Genomic DNA, 18,346 nt, shown 5'->3' on the forward strand with positions numbered 1-18,346 from the left:
TATATATATATATATATATATATACTACTTATCATAGATCTATGCAATGTAATTGTCTTTGCCCTCAAGGCCCTCTCATTCTAGTGGGGAGTAAAAAGGGATATGTACATTTTGGTATATACAAAATATATACAAAGTACATACAAGTTAATTTCATTATGGCAGGAGGAGGTCCCTAGTACCTGGAAGGATTAAGAAAGGCTTCATGTAGAAGATGGCACTTGAATTGAAGTTTGTTAAATGCTCAGAATTCTGAAAGATAAAGAAGAGTCCCTCTAGACAGAAGATTCTATTTGAGAAACAGTATGGCGACTACTCAGACTGGCTGAGACACAGAATGTTGTAGAGTCTAACTTCTCTTTTACATGACATCCTATAAAATGCCATAGAATGGAAAAATCACTGAATTTGGTGTCAAATGACACAGATTCAAATATGATCCCATGTCTGTCACCATGTTACCTTGGTCAAGTCACCTAATCTCTAGAAACATCTAGATGGAATAGTATATAAAGCACTGTGCCTGAATACAGATTTAGCCTCAGACACTTATAACTTATCATACTTATTAGCTATGTAACCTTGATCAAGTTACTCAGTCTCTGCCTCAATTTCCTCAACTGTAAAATGAGGACAATAACAGCACTTACCTTGTAGGGTTGTTGTGAAGATCAAATGAGATAATATGGCATAGTGTCTGCTACATAAAAGGCACTAAATGTTCAGCGTCCTGTCTGGGCCTCAATTTTCTCATCTATAATATAAGAGAGCTGAATTAAATGGCTTCTAAGGTTCTTTCTAGTTCTATTTCTATTGTTTTATGTTCTTTTTTTGTCTCCTCTCAGTTTTTTCTTCTATAGAATAAATATCCCAATTAATCCAATGTATACCATGAGATGGTTTCCTGTCATGACATTAACCTGGTTTCTTCTAGGTTAACCCACTCTAGACTGTCAATATCTTTCCTAAAATATTGTCTCTAGAACTCAGTAAAATTCTCCAGAAGTGGTCAAACCAAAGCAGAGTACACTGACAACTATTACCTCTTCATTCTGGACACTATAACCTTTTTTTACTTTCTCCTCTCTGCTCCATATATTCCCATGCCATCTTTGGCCACCACACCTATTTTGTTCACTCATGAACATGGAGATCCCTGGTTAATGTTGGAGTGCTGTAATGACTACTATCATATGAAGATGGAAAGCTGTAGCATCAGTGTCAGTCCAATGATCTGAGCATTCTTAGGGGATTCATCAAAGTGTTAAAACTGACAGGAGAAACAACAACAAAACAAAATTTTTAAAAAACCTGCCTGTGCCATTTGAGAGTTTTAAACATCTAGCTTTCCCCCAGGAAAAATCAGGAAAAGGATTTTGCTTCAGACTATTTTAATGCAAGCAGTTTCCCCTTAACGATGCTGCATTGATTTTGTAATGTCTAATTTGAAAGGGCGGTCAGCATGCTACATAATTTTGTATAAAAGAAAGACAGGGTTATTTATGTTACCAAGCTCCAGATGCAATGTAGAAGTTCTCATCTGCTAACAAGTACATAATTCACGCCAAATGCCATTAAGGAAGTTTGTACAAACCTCAGGAAGGTCCCCAGGGGCTGTGGCAGGGATCTCTAAGTATCTACCCCAAGGTTCAGCAAGGCATATTGCATAGCAACCAATTAAAAAGCCTGTTATGCGGCTAACTCTCTTCTAGGCACTGAGGATACAAATACAAAAAAAAAAAGAAACACTGAATCTATGGCATCCTTCATGTGAATCTTCCAATAATAGAGATGCTAAGCCATTCATGCTTTTATTTTACATGATTCTTGTCCACGTTCTCCTTTAGACTCTTCATAGACACTCCAAGCAATGTGCTAGATACCTTTCTTTAGGTGTTTAAAATTTATCTGAGGACTACAACAGATAGGCTATTTCTCATTCCTCATTCTTAATTAGAGTCTGATACACTCCTGTTGTGTATATATGCCTCCCTGGCCACCTTTGGTCTTGTCACCCTGATGTTCCTGCTACTCTTATGCCATCCAAAATAGAACCCCTGCCCAAGGGGCCTACATTCTCCTAATTGGTGAGAGGCTACTTTTTCTAACCAGGCCCAGACCTAACCATACCCCTTTAACCTGGTCATCTTCCCTTCGTAGCCCTACCCTCTCCAACATACAGCCCTTACTTTGGGACTTAACATAAAGCCAACACGAGCATTGTTCTGGAGAGGACACACCAGTTGTTTACCCTGTGGTTCATCCTCCATCCCTGCGACTTCATGCCCCGTTCTTCTTCCTCCAACAAAACCTCCCCCGGATCTTTCACACTCACTAAGATATAAATGATTAATAAAAATGTAAACATTACCTTTCCTAGGGTCACATACATTTTGAACATGATTCAGTGTCTTAAAATGAATTTATTAATTTCAGGTATCAATTAGAAGACAGCAAGGTGAAGGGATATGAAAGGGCGAAATAATTCATCCCTGGAACATCTGAAATCTTACTGTGATTTCATACTGTGTTTATAGCTACTTCACCTCTACCTAAGACCAAAGAGTAGGAAGTCATTAAGTAGAGATTAAAAACTGTTGACTATGCACGTTCTCTTAGAAATATTCTGCTCAACTGACACACTTATTTTGTTTCACAGAGGCTGATAATCCAAGCCATTTTTATATATTCAATATTTTAAGCTTACTACAGTTTGGCAACAGGGGTTTTAAAAATTATTTAACAAAATGAGGTAAGTTCTAATACCTATTTGATTGAAATTACCATGAAGCCAGAAAGAACTGGTCTCATGTACCACATCTGACACATACTGTCTCTATGACCTTGGAAAAGTCACTTAAACTTTCTATGCCTCAATTTCCTCCTCTGGAAAATGGAGATACTAATAGCACCTATTTTCCAGGGTAATTGTGAGGATAAAGTGAGATAATATTGGTAAAGAGCTTTGCAAAATTTATGGTGCTTTTAAATGGTAATTATTATTGTATCCATTGATAATTTTTGCTTAATTTTCAGTGCTCTAGGAAACTCTCAAAGATCATAAATCTGAAACAGGGTACCAACCTGAAATGTTAGAAAGTTTTTTTTTTTCACTTGGGAATTCTTTTTACCAATGAAACCACAGGTGTAGTCCCTCTCTATCCCTACTTTGTATAGGGAAAGAGATAGGGCCACATTAACAAAATGCTTTATCATTTTAAAAAATCAGTGTAATGCCTACTATGTTCCAGACACTATCTTAAAAGCTGGGGATAAAAGAAAGACACCTCTTACCCTCAGCGGAGTTATAATCTAATAGGGGAAGTCAACACATATATTGAAGCTAAAAAGTAGGGAGGGGTAAAGGAGGGGGAGGCCATGAAGCGTTATGATGTTCCATGGAGTCAAAATAAAGTGTTTTATTCATAGTAGACCTATGGGGGTGGATAATTAAAATTTTATTAGCCCCTAAGAATGAGAAAACAGATGCTCAGAAATACTAAGTACATTGTCATTTCAATAGGGCTATAGCTACATAAATAAGCAGGATTCAATTCCTAGTCTTCTAGCTCCCAAATCTGATAATCTTTGAACTATAGTGGAGGTGAAATATCTCAAATAAGATTGAATAAAAAAGCTAACAAATAAGCAACAACAAATAATATACCTCCAGAAAATATTTTGATTGAAGATATAAGTATCACAAGCCACAGCTACATGGTGAGCAATAACCATTCAGGAGCCTAGGGATCTCAAGTGACAGTGACATATAGAACACTCCTGTCTTTACCACATCCTCCATGTATTTGCACAACATCATTATCTTCCCTCATCTCATATCCCTGTCCCATTCCTTTCTTTCTGTCAGCTAGGCAGCATAGTGGATAGAAGGCCAAGGCTGGAGCCAGGAAGACTTACGTTCAAATCTACCCTCAGACTCTCACTAGCTGTGTGACCTTGGGCAAATCACTTAACCTTTCTCCATTTCAGTTTCCTCAACTGTAATACAGGAATATTAATATCACCTACCTCATAGAGATGTTATGAGGATCAAATAAAAACATTTGTAAAATGCTTATCACAATGCCTGGCATCTAATAGACACATAATAAATACTTGTTTAATCTTTCTCTTCCTTTCTACCCATCACCTTTACTCAACTTTAATTCCTTTACACCACCTTAGCAATAACTAAACCCTCATTCCTAATTCCATTAGCTTTTTTGCTAACTCAATCAAAGAGCTAATAAGGGAGCGAATCTTACTAACTTAGTAGGATCAATATGACTTTTTATTGATGGTGACAAGGTATTTGTCTTCAGATATTTGAAGAATTGTCATTGGGAGTGGGAAGAGATTTATTCTATGTAACTACAATATACAGAATTAAAATCTATAGGCAGAAGTTACTCAGAAACTAAATGTCACAAAGTACATCTACACAATCTCTTCTTGATAAGTCCAAATCGTATTAGACAACCATCTATACCTAGATATTTTCTAAATGTTAGGATTTCTGCATTAGTTGGGGACTGGAGCAAAGAACCACTAAGATACTTTCCAATTTTGAGAATTTATATTGTTATCTCACAATATTTGTGCACATAGTTTGAAGTTGATACACTGGGGAACGGGCTTTTACTCTGAAATGTAGGACTTAGAGGATTCTGATTATACAAAGATAGAGCTGAACTCAGTATGCCCCCTCTCTTATTCCTTCCCCCACCCACCATAAGCAGCTCTTCTTTTTAACTTTTTGATTCTTGCAAATGGCACTGTCATTTTCCAGGTCCCCAGACTCGCAGTCTTGGCATTATCTTTGATTCCTCCCTTTCCTCACCCCCCTCCCTGTCATTTCAAATGTGTCATAAAGTTTTGCTTGTTCTTTTTACACCATGCTTCTGAGATTTGGCTCTTCTTTTTAAAATTCTATAGCCATGCAAGTGACCCAAATTCTCATTCACTGACCACTGGATTATTTCAATAGATATTTAGTGGATCTCCCTGCCTGTATTATCCCTGTTTTAATTTATTTTATATATCAATAACAGATTCGACTCTTTTGTTAGATATGGCTTATATGCTTTTATAGACATATTACTGTTATACTTAAAAATCTAAATGGAGGTTTATTCCCTGCTGGATCAAATTCAAATTTCTTAGTACGGTATTTTCTGCCCTCTATTAATGACCCATACTTACTTAACCATTTTTGTCTCCCACCTTGGATTTCCCATTCTAGTTAGACAAAGGTTCCCCACCAATATCTTTGCTCATAGTTTTCTGACTGAAATATCATTCATTTTTCTTTCTTCTAAAATAAATCCTTCAAAACCAAGTCAAGATTTACTTCCTCCATGAAACTTTTCTTTCTAACCCATATTTTAATAAAATTCTCATTGCTTTGAATTCTTCCTTCATTTACATGTCCACTGTGCATCAAATCATCACATACTTGCTTACCAAATGTTTTTGGATTGTATTAAGGTTCAGTCAACAAGTAATAACTACACATTTATTATGTTCTTAGGATAATGCTGGGTTATGTTGTAATTAATTAATATGAGTAAGTACTGTATTATCTTGACAGTGAACAGTAAATTCCTTAATGGCAAGGGTTTGAGTTTTCTACTTCTGTGTCATCTATGGTGTTTCAAATACTACTGGTCACATTTATATACTCCATAAATGTTTAAATAATGGAAACATCAATAAATAAATGAATTCACAACCCCTCCTCTGGTCTATCAGAGCCCAAACCAAATTTTCTGCCTTCAAAACATGGTCTCTATCTATTTTTCAAAGAGGAAACTGGACCAGAGATAATAGTGAGTTCAGTAATGGGATGATTTAAGGTTGATGTCCCCACTATTGTCATCCTGTTCTCTGAATCTTTTAAACTCTGGACTCATTTTCTAAGTCAATATAAAAGAAAGAAAGGAAGAAAGAAAGAAAGAAAGAAGAAAGAAAGAAAGAAAGAAAGAAAGAAAGAAAGAAAGAAAGAAAGAAAGAAAGAAAGAAAGAAAGAAAGAAAGAAAGAAAGAAAGAAAGAAAGGAAGGAAGGAAGGAAGGAAGGAAGGAAGGAAGGAAGGAAGAAAGAAAGAAAGAAAGAAAGAAAGAAAGAAAGAAAGAAAGAAAGAAAGAAAGAAAGAAAGAAAGAAAGAAAGAAAGAAAGAAAGAAAGAAGGAAGGAAAGGAAGGAAGAAAGATAGTGGTTTATTAAGATCCTTATTTTCACACAAGTGACAATGTGCCTATTAAGGAGATTTCTTTATAGCTTCATTATGAAAAGAAGAGCTGTTGCATCTCTTTCCACTAAAGTATGAAGCACAAATTGCCCTATAGACTCAAAAGCATTCTACCTGACTCTGGTAGGCATAGGCCTTTTCAATTTCCAAGAGGAATGATTTAGTGGCTCAGTCCCTGCTGCTTGAAATTTTGTATTCCCCATTTAAAATGTCAAAAAGTTATGTCTAATTATTCCCATCGCAATGATAATCATACCAATTATGATTCTTAAAAGAACTGAGTAGACAAAAGTACAGATAAGGCTCACAAAGACAAGACAGATTAGGGGGAAAAAAAAGAGTGATCTCAAAAGTTGAAAACCTGCATAGTCTTTTCCCTTTGGAAAAGAATAACAATTACGATTTTATGAAAGGTCCAAATTATCCCTATTAAATCCCTTGAAAGTGGGTGAACCATTTTTGTCATCATCATAGCTACTTCTACACGTGAGGGCTACTGCCAGCTTCATGGTGGCTTTCAAATCCTTGTCTTCTTTCTATTGCAAAATATCACAAAAAAATATACCAACACCCTCTCCAAAAATACAAAAGTTATAAAATGAAAGTAAAATCATTACCTTGAACACTTATACATCATGCCATAACTTTATCTCCGAGCAACTTTTCTGTCTATATTTTCCCCCAAACCCATCACAGGTAACTTTAGAAATTACAGAAAACAGATAATGTGAACTTGTATACCTTATATAACAGTTCAGAGTCTACACACTTGTATCCATACATTTACATATGAATATATACCTTCTTTCTTATCTTAAACCACAGAGGCAATAGGTATCAAAGAGACTCCTAGAAAAGAAGGCACAATAAACCATAATCTACTATTTTATGCATTATGGAAAATGTATTTTCTTAAATTCTAAAGCAGTGGTTCTTAAAGCATCGTTCAGTTACCCCTGGGTGTCCCTAAGGTCTTTACAAGAGATCATTGACATAAAACTATTTTATAATAATTCTAAAATATTTAATTTATAATATGGTAAATATTAATAGATAGGACCCACAACAACAAAAACTCTTTAGAGGGTAGAAAATAATTTTTAAGACTGTTAAGGTATCCTGAGTCCAAAAAGTTTTGAGAACTGCTCATCAAAACATTAGAAATATTTAGAAATGTGTAGAAAACATTTATGTTTTCATGAAGTTGAAGAAAGCAAGTTTTCAATTTAGTATCAGGGGAAAAAAACTTCCTATAAATTAAAGCTATCTAAAAATGAAATATGCTTCCTTGAGAGAGGAATTTCTCATTGCTTGAAATTTTCAAACAAAGGAAAGATAATTACTGGACAAAAAATACCTTAGAGGGTCTTCCTGCTCATTAACGAGTAGAAAAAGATGGTCTTTGAGGTCCTTCTCAACAGATATTTTAGGATTTATCTGTTATTCATTAAATATTTTATATAAAATTAGAAATATTAAAAGTAGATTATAGACAAAGCCAAAAAAAATTCTTTCATGTATAGGTTATAATGGTCCAAAATATAAATAAGGTATAAATCTAGATCAACAGTTTTCAAAATTTGGATCTTGAGTCCCCTTTGCAATCTTAAAAATTATTAAGGATTGGAGGTAATGTCAACATGGCCTGTTTCCCTTAGTTCCTTCAAAACAGCATAGACAGATCATCAGAACAAATCCTGATTGACAAAATCAAGGAAAAGTCACACTAAGTCATTTTTTTTCCCAGTCCAAGGTAGTTTAGGAAGAGATCTGGGGAGGTGTGCAGACACTGGAGGCAGCCCTGGCCAGGAGTGTAGTTCACAGTCTTGGGTATCAGTGTGGAACATTCCAGCACCCAGGGATAGTAAGGGAACTCAACACATGGACAGAAAAAGATCCAGGGGACACTTGTACTAGCACTGGAAGCAACAAGTGCCATCTGGGAGCTCCATCACCTAGTACCAGCTCATAATTTCAGGGTACAGTGGAGAATGATCAAGAGGGACTAGAGGCCCTACCTGTGAAAGAGATTCATCTTTATCTTAAACCTGTAGTGAAATAAACAGGATAGGAGATCTAAACTAAAGGAGAATCAGCAGTTCAGTTGATTTGAAACTGCAGAACCTGCTGCTGTGCAATAGCAGTAGAATGATACTCAACCAGACACAAGCTAACACACTCAAAACAGTCAGGAACTTGCATAGCATAGACCAGAAGGTCAGTAACAGGTCTTTTTCCCAAATCACACCACTTTGGAAGAACCAAAAACTTAACAGTTATCATAAGGACATAAAAAAACAACAACCATAAAAAGCTACTATAATGATGAGGAATCTCAGACACAAATACAGAAGAAGATCAATGCTTTGGAAATAACTACAAGCAAAGCCCCAAAGAGAAATTCAGATTGGGCACAAGACTAACAAGAATTAAAGAGATGAAAAAAGAGAAAAAGTGATTTTGAAAATCAAATAAGAGTCATAGATGAAAAACTTGAGGAAAGAAATGAAAATTATGCAAGGAATTTATGAGAAAAAATTAATACCTTGATAAAAGAGATACAAAACAATATTGGAGAAAATAAATGCTTAAACATTAGAAATATGAAAAAACATCCCTGAAGAATATAGGTTTTAAAAATTAGAATTGGCCAAGTGGAAGCTAATGATTCACAAGACATCAAGAACAATAAAGCAAAACCAAAAGACTGAAAAATAGAAGAAGATATAAAATCTTATAGTAAAAAGAGAAATAGATAGATGATAGATCATTTAAGAATCACTGGACTACCTAAAAGCCAGCAACAACAACAACAAAAGAGCCTAGGTACCATATTTTAAGTAAGTATAAAAGAAAATTGGCCAGATATCTTAAAACCAGATAGCAAAGTAGAAATTGAAAGAAGTCACTGATTACTTCTTGAAAGAAATCCCAAAAGAAAAATACCTAGAAATATTTTATCCAAAATCCAGAACTCCCAAGTTAGTGGGGAAAATGCTACAGGTAGCTAGAAATAAATAATTCAAATACCAGTGAGCCACAGTCAGTCACACAAGATTTAGAAACTGTCACTACAAAGGATCTGAGGGCTTAGAATATGATATTCAAGAAAGCAAAAGAGGTAAAATTACAACCAACAATGACTTACACAGCAAAACTGAATATCATCCTTTAAGGGCAAAATAGCAAAATTTAATGAAATGGAGGACTTTAAAGCATCCCTGATGAAAACTCTATAAATGAAGAGAAAATTTGACATCTAAACACAATACTTAAGACAAATATAAAAAGGTAATGAGGGGAAAATCATAAGGGACTAATAAAAGTTAAACTGTTTACATTCTTATATGGGAATATGATCCCTAAAAACTTTTTTTTCACCAGGGTAAAAGAATGGAGGTACACATGAAGAGGTGCACAAGGAAGCATTTATAGAAAGGGAGACTGAGAAATAAGGGAAATACTTGAAAGATTACTGAGGACCCCAAAGAGCTTTTTTTGGTATTTTATAGCTATTAATATTCATAATATTAGAAATTAAAAGTGACAAATTTTAAAATATGTATTTATTAGCTCACTTAAAGTAATATACCTATTAAATGTTAACATAAATAACATTTCTGTAAGAAAAATAACTATTTTCCAAAATAAACTGTCTGGTGTAATAGAAGATAGATAAATTCCCATATCTGCTGTTGCATTCAGTCTGTCATAATATGTGGTTTTACTTGAAGTATATGAAGAAAGTCTAGCCTCAGATGGATATATATAGTTGGAAAAAGGCATATTTTAATAGGCAAATAGCATCTTAGTGTTATTATAACTGGAAATATTTTTGACCTCATGGACTCCTGAAAGAGGGACAGAAAACACCTTGATAACTACTGTTGTAAAGGTATTTTCTGTGTTAGGTGTGAGTTGATCTAGATGATCATAGAAGTCCCTTCCAATTCTGATATCCTACAGTATGGTTCTTTAAAAGAAATGGACATATGTAATATTTCCAGGTGAGATAAGATATTAACTGTAGTCTCAGGAGATTATAAAATGTGAATTTTTGCATTAGAGAAGAAATTCCACCTTTCATGATTCCTAAGTTTATATCTGAAGCTGGCCCAACTAGAGAATTCTGGTTCCTGAAACCTATACATTCCACCCTCCTCTCTATAACGAACATATGAATGTTTTCTGATCCATACATTTTAGTGTGAGGTTTGTGTTATGTGGTAGTGATAAAAGACAAGGGAAAATGAGAAGATGAATGAAGGAGAGAAGGTTTACTCATGCTTCAGGGAACATTACCAGTGGAAACTGTCAGCTGCAAGGTCTGGAAATGGAGAATAAGAGACAACTAACTTCTGTTGGATAGTTACAGGGAGATAGAAGCCTAGCTATTCTTCTAACTTACAGGAGATAGGCATTTATATGACATTACCAAACCTATGTGTGCAACTATCAAATTTGAAAGCAATCTGGTGTTAATAATGAAAGTATCCCTCTCTTCTGTGATCTAGGCATCACTGTATTTGAATAGCTGGTATTTTGTAACTTAATAATAGGAACACAGATTTTAGAATGGGAAGGGACCTTAAGGGTCATCTAATCAAATTCTTTCATGTAAAAGGTGAGGAAACTGAGACGCAGAAATGTTAATTGACTTGCTTGAAGTCACTCATGGCTTCTATGGTATTCAGATTGAGGCTTCTGAGTTCTTTATACTATACCTCATGGATTTTTAGAGGCAGCTAGGTGTTGCAGTCGATAGAGGCTGAGTTAGAAAGATCTGAGTTCAAATATGACCCCACACATATTGGCATGGTGGATAAGTCCATTAGTTTCCTCATCTACAAAATGGGAATAATAATAACATCATCCTCCCATAGTTGTCATGAGGATAAAATGAGATATTTGTAAAGCACTTAGGACAGTACCTGTCACATAGTAAGTACTTTAATAAATGCCTATTTGCTTCCTTCCTGTTTTTAAAGAAACTGAATCTCTTGCCTGCTACCTCCATTACAGCTGCTTCTGATGGACTTCTCCTTTCATGACCCAGATGTTTTTGCACAATGAAGGTGAAAACTCTGGTGGTTAAAGGAGCTATTTTGCTACCTGACTAAAATACAGGACTTTCTGAGAGAGGTTGCTAAGACGGGTGCTGAGAGAAAACATCCCTGTGTAAAAATCTATTCAGTCACTTCTTTCCTTCTTCCTCACTCCCCCACAAGCCCACCCCTCCTTCCACCCTTCCCTCAAATGGATTTTCTGTAGCTGTCAGGTTTCTTTTATAGAAATAAGTGAAATTATAATGAGGCAAGAGATAGACGTGCTGAAGATGAAAAGAATGAGACTAAGTAAAAAAAAGTTCCCATGCCATTTGAAAGCCTTTAAGAGGAGTGGGATTAGGTGGAGGGTGTTGCCATGCTCAGGGAGCTGTCTCATTGCACATTTGGCTTTAAGAGAAACCTCTCATCATTTCCCAGGAGGCAGAGGACCCATATGGGCACTTGATTCATCTGACTCCTGACAAAAAGTACTGCCCTGTTGGCAAGATTAAATGAAATTTAAATGGGACATATCTCTCCTCATGGGCCACTTTCCAGTTTCCTGGAAGGTTCTTGTCCATGGTCTCCTAATGTCAAAATATTCTTAGAGACATTCCCCATGGTTATTAAGTGGCAGACAGGCCTAGGCTACAGCTCAGCCAGAGTCTACTAGACTTGGAGTCAAGAAGGTATGAGCTTCAGTCCTGCCCCAGACATTAACTTGTTGCGTGGCCCCAGGAAGGTAACATAACCTTTCTAATCTTCAATTTCTTGATCTATAAAATAAAAATAATTAACAACACCACAAAATCGTTGTGAGGATTAAATGAGATAATATTTGAAAAACACTTTGCCAATCTAAAAAGTTCTATATAAATGTTAGGGACCATTAGTAATACCTTTATCATATTCAAAGATTGTATTCTTTTTAAATCTTGCTAAAGAGAGAATTATATCCTGAAAGTTTCTAGAATTGTAGAATGTTATGACTAGAAGGGAACTTTAGAGATTAAAATCTCTCCAAATGTCAGATGATTTAGATGTCAGTCCTTGAATTGATATATTATGTACAGTGTCCTGGGCCCTTTCTTTTTTCCTTGCATTATGATCTTACTTGATGACTTCATCAGCTTCTATGGTTTCAAATATCCTTTCTCTGTTGATAATTCTCTTATCTACTTATCCAACTGTAGCCTTTCTCCTAACCTCCAGAATCACATCTTCAGCTGTCTAATACCTGTATCAAACTGCATATCTTATAGACATCTTATACCCAACATGACTTGAGCTCATTATCTTTCTCTCCAAAATCCTCCCCCCCCCCTTTCCAAACTTTTCTATTACTGTTAAGTTTATCTCCTGATCACCCAAGCTCACAAGCAAGGTGTCATCTTCCATTCTTTACTCTCTTTAATATCACTAGGCAACATGTTGCCAAGTCATGTTGATTTTACCTTTGTAGCATCTATCGTATGAATCCATTTCTCTTCTTTGATACTGCCACCACAATCATACAGGCCTCTATCTCTTCATATCTGGACTATTGTAATAGCCAACTGAGTCACCCTACCTCAACTTCAATCCACCATTCATGATTAATTTTAAACAACATATCATATGTACTTCCTAAATATGTCACATGGATGCCTCTCTCAATTCAATAAATTCCAGTAGTTCAATTTACAGATGAAGAAACTGAGGCCCACAGAAGAATTTAACAAATAGAAATTTAGGAAGATAAAAGTTAGATGTCCACTTTTTAATGGCAAAAGCTGAAAAGCAAAGCCCTGCTTCTCTTAACACCCAGGCTGTTTCCACCACAAGTACTCAAACATGAAGATAACTCTAAAACTCTCTCTCCCTCTGCTTCTCTGTCCCTGATTCTGTCTCTTTTTCCTTCTCTTGACAAAGATAAATGTATATTGGATGGCCCCAAAGTCTTAGTTTAGTTTTAAGTTTTAATAACTACTTAAGTATAAATGCTACAAAGTTACAAAAAAAATTACTTGAAAGTTTATTTATATTTCTGTATTATTTACTTTAGGAAATTTTAATTATACACACATATTTTAATTTTTGGAGGACATGACACCCTGTCATTATGAATTGTATGTCCCTGGGTGATACTTTCTTGAATTGGTGGGTGGGTAGAGGAGGTGCTCCTATTTGGCAGCTTAGGCCACTTAATCTATCTCTATTAGACACTTTCTTGTGAGGTCATGTTCAAACTGTCAGGTATGTAACAAAACCTCATTATTTAGATTCTTTAGATTAAGACTAAAATTATAAGTGCAATCCTTTTGGTCACTGAGCAGCAGGTGATGAGTGATATATAATAGCACAAGATGGTGATTCTGTTGAATTTTAATAAGAAACATATCAATATTTTAAAATTTTTAGGAGCTGACCTTTCAAATGATTTTTTGTAAGTTTAGCACTTATACTTCTGAAATTATCAAAGGTTAAAATTGTACCAAGCCTTTGGACTATTCTACTAAGTTCATTCCTTGAACCTGAATCTAGGGCTTGATTCACTATGCTATTCTCCCTTAATTAGAGGTGTGAAGTGAATTAGGATCCCAACTTATGGGACCTAGGTTATAGGTCTTATTCACAACTAAGACTTTCATCTACCCTAGAAAAAAAGGAAGGTATCCTGGGTTGGTGGGGGAAGGGAAAGTTGAAAGTCCCCCAGTTGGGATCTTCCTAATAGCCAAGCAAATAACTAAGTGCTATAGAGGGTATGATAGTGAAAACAGTATTCCCAAGTAATGTATGAGATGATAATGATCTCCTTAAAAGACTCGTATCTTTCACAGGCCATGAAAGTGATTGGTCAGTAGGAGAGAAAAGTAAAATGCCAGGAGCATGCTAGACCCTCAAGACCTGGACTTAGTGTTTTGCTCACTTCCCAACCAAGTGCCAGGCATTAGACTGTGAACTCCTTGAGAACAAGGACTGTCTTTTGCCTTTTTTGCATCCCCTAACCCTAGTATAGTACTAAGCACATGATAGGCATTAAGTAAATGCTTATTGACTAACTGATAGTGAGAACTCTCAAGTCTCTATTGAAATAACAGACTATTGTAAGGGTCTTTGAAAATAGAACTGAACACATCTGGGTTAAGACTTTTTCTGGAAGCATTTGCATTGCTCTGCTTCTGGTCCATTGAACCACACTTATTATGGGGTATAGGAGCCCTGCAAAGTAAATCACCTTTATGGAACATACTGATTCATTGAGGCCTCTTGGAAATAGTCTTTGCTATGCCCAGAGTGAGATTATAAAAGTCATTTTCAGGGTCTCCTACTGCCAGCTATAGGTATAAAAAGCACTTGTTGTTGTTGTTTTCTTTTAAATATCTTGTCAGAATCAAATGACCTAATTATAGCCAAGGGCAAAGTCCTTATAGGAACACTGCAGAGTTTACAGAGTTTAGAAAAGTGTTGTAATTCCTACATTACTCATTCTAAAGGGTCAAAGAGAGCAGTTCATATCTCATATAGAAGAGCAAGGGAAAATGGGTACAATGGAGGGGGAGAACAGGAAGGCATAAGGGAATGGGTCAACCTTATACTCACTGAATTTGGCTCAGGGAGGGAATGACATACACATTAAATAGGGCATCTCACCCTACAGGAGAGGAAGGGGGAAGGGGATGAGAGGGAGATGATGGGAGGGAGGACAGGCTGGGGGGGGAGGGAAGTTGAAAGCACACACTTTTGAAAAGGTACAGGATCAAAGTAGAGAATAGATCAAGTGGGAGATGGGATAGGAAGGAGGGAAATATAATCAGTCTTCTACAATAAATCTACTATGGTAATGTTTTGCATTAGCCACACATGTACAATCTATACTGAATTGCTTATCTTCCCAGTAAGGGTAGGTGACAAGGGAGGAAGGGAATGAATATGGAATTCAAAGTTTTAAAACCAAATGTTTAAATATATATATATATATATATATGTATGTATGTGTATATATATATATATATATATACACACACACACATATATACTATTATTAATACTTTTTAACATGTAATTGGGAAATAAGAGAAGGGGATATCCTGTGGGACCACTATTTTGGGGAGGTGGGTAGGGGAAAAACGGGGAGAAAATTTGTAACCCAAAATCTGGCAGAAATAAATGAAGTAGACCAGAAGTTAATAAAGCATTTGAAAAAAATAAAAAGAGAGAAAGCAGTTTATACTTCAGAAAAATCCTCATTGTACTTTGACTGTGACCAAGCCTCACTAGTCTTATCCTGTTCAACTCAGCTGAAAAGCAATTCATTGAGAGACATAATAGAAAAGCAACTTGGTGATGTAGTAGTTACAGCTTGGGTATGGAATCAAGAAGCCTATTTCAAATCCAGTCTCAGATATTTCCTAGCTGTATGTCCCTGGGAAAGTCACTTAACCTCTGTCTGCCTGATTTTCCTCAATTATAAAAGTAGATCATAATAGCACCTACCTTCCAAAGTTGTAGTAAGGACCAAATGATATAATATCTGTTAAAGAGCTTAGCGCAATGGTTGGCAGATAGTAAGTACTTAATAAAAGCTTATTTCCTGTAATGAAAATAACAATCAGAAGGACTAGGTAGAGTGGGGAAACTGAGGCCTTGAAGTCACTTATGGGCTTTTGGATCCTTGTGTGCAGCCTTTGGACTGAGTCTAAGTTTTATAGAAACAAATCCTTTTTATCGAGGGGATTTGTTCTGTGAAGTTTGGGTTCAGTCAAAGGGCCTCAACTGAGGACCTAGAGGCCCACATATGGCCTCAAGGCAGAAGATTCCTTTCTCATAAACTAGGTAGTAGCTGTATCTGTTCTGTGAACTAGCCTCAAGCAATTTGGCAATTCAATCATCATAAAACTTAGTTTGCTTATCTGTAAAATGAGGGTGGCTGGACTACATTAGGGTCTCCTAACTCTTTTTGCATCATGAATCCCATTGGTTGTCTGGTAGAACTTATGGACCCTTTCTTGGAATAATGTTGTTAAATGCATAAAAAAATATGTAGAATGACAAAGAAAATAAATTATTTCAGAAAACAATTATCAAAATATTGGGGAGAAAAAAAATCTATAGACTTTAGACTTCTAGGAGCCAAGATGGCAGAGTAAATAGTAAATGGTTGTCACTCTCCCTTATAGACCTCTGATAAAACCAGAAAATAGAATCCTGGAAAAATCCTGGAACAGCAGAACCAGGAAAAAGATGGAGAGGAACAGTCTTTTAGTTCAGGAAACATGTAGGATAAGAAAGGTTCATCTCACTAGGGTAAAAAAGGAGCACATTCCAGGGCAGGAAGCATCAGAGCAAGCCAGCAACATGCCCTGCCTCAGCAAACCAGTGAGAGATCCTGTACCAAAGAATGGTGGCGCTAATAAATGGAAGCACCAGGAGCCCTGGCATCCCTCAGCATAGCCAGGGGAACCAGCAAACTCTATCTCAGGGAACCACCCCACACTTCATAGAATAATAAGAAAAATACTGAACAGTACCTTTCAAGAAATTATCAAGGAAAACTTGAGGGTTAAATAGTCATTGAAAGAATCCACCTGTCATCTCCTGAAAGAGTTCCCATAATGAAAGCTCTAAGGAAAAATGTAGCCAAATTCTAGAATTATCAGATCAAGGAAAAAATACTGCAAAGGGCAGGAAAGAAACAATTTAAATATCACAGAAACAGTATTAGGCAGAACCTAAACTTCTACATTAAATGATTGAAGGGCTTGGAATATGATACTCCATTAGGCAAAAAAGCTTGGATTACAACCAAGAATCAACTACACAGAAAAATTAAGAATAATCTTTCAGGGGAAGAGGCAGGTATTCAATGAAATAGAGGACTTCAAAACTTTCCTGATTAAAAAAAAAAAAACAGAACTGAACAGAAAATTTGATCTTCAAATACAAGACTCAAGAGAAGCATAAAGTGGTAAACAGGAAAGAAAAAACAAACAAACATGTTAATCAATAAAGTTAAACTGTTTACATCCCTGCCTGGGAAGATAATACTTTTAACTCTTAAGAACTGTATCTCAGGGCAGCCAGGTGGCGCAGTGAGTAAGAGCACCAGCCCCAGAGTCGGAAGACCTGGGATCGGTTCCGGTCTCAGATATTTAGCACCCACACAAAATAACTGTCTGTGTAACCTTGAGCAAGTTACTTAACCCCAATTTCTTTATTAAAAAAAACTGTATCTCTTTTATGGCAGTGAGAAGGAATATACTTAGACAAAGGGTGTGAGTATAAGTTGACTTTATGTGACAATAAAATTAATTAAAGAATAAAAAGAAAAAAGGAATTTTACTGGGAGAAGAGGAAATGAGGAGATAGCAAAGGGTAAATTACATCACATGAGGAGGCACAAAGAACTATTACAATAGAGGGAAAGAAGAGAGATAGACAAGCATTGTTTGAACCTTACTCTCATTGGAGTTGGCTAAAAGATGGAATAGCATACACACTCAGTTGGGTATAGAAATCTATCTCATATTACAGGAAGTAGAAGGGCAAGAGGGGGAAGGAGGGAGGAGAGAAGGGAAGGCAGAAGGGAGGGAAAAATAGTGAGGGAGAGGGGAAAGAAAAGGGAGGGGGGATGAAAGATGGGAGGGCAGATTGAGGAAGGTAATGCTCAAAAGCAAAACACTAGGGAGGAAAGAAAGGAAGAAAAGAAAAAGAAAAGTATAAATGGGGGGAAATAGGATGGAGAGAAAGACAGTAATCATAAATGTGAATGGGATGAACTCTCCCATATAATTGAAAGGGATAGCAGAGTAGATTAAAAACCATAAGCCTATATAATATGTTGTTAACAATATACACATTTGAAGCAGAGAGATACACATGGAGTAAAGGTAAAATGCTGGAGCAGAATACATTGTGCTTCAGCTGAAGTAAAAAAAAAAAAGCAGGAGTAAAAATCCTGATCTCAAATGAAGCAAATGCAAAAACAGATATAATTAAAAAATATAAGGAAGGAAACTACAAAATATTAAAAGGTAACATAAAAAATGAAGTAATATCAACCCTATATATTTAT

Source organism: Petaurus breviceps, unplaced genomic scaffold (assembly GCF_028583685.1).
Source record: "Petaurus breviceps papuanus isolate PSGF00001 unplaced genomic scaffold, PetGlider_PUasm1.0 80, whole genome shotgun sequence".
Classification (NCBI taxonomy): Eukaryota; Metazoa; Chordata; class Mammalia; order Diprotodontia; family Petauridae; genus Petaurus; species Petaurus breviceps.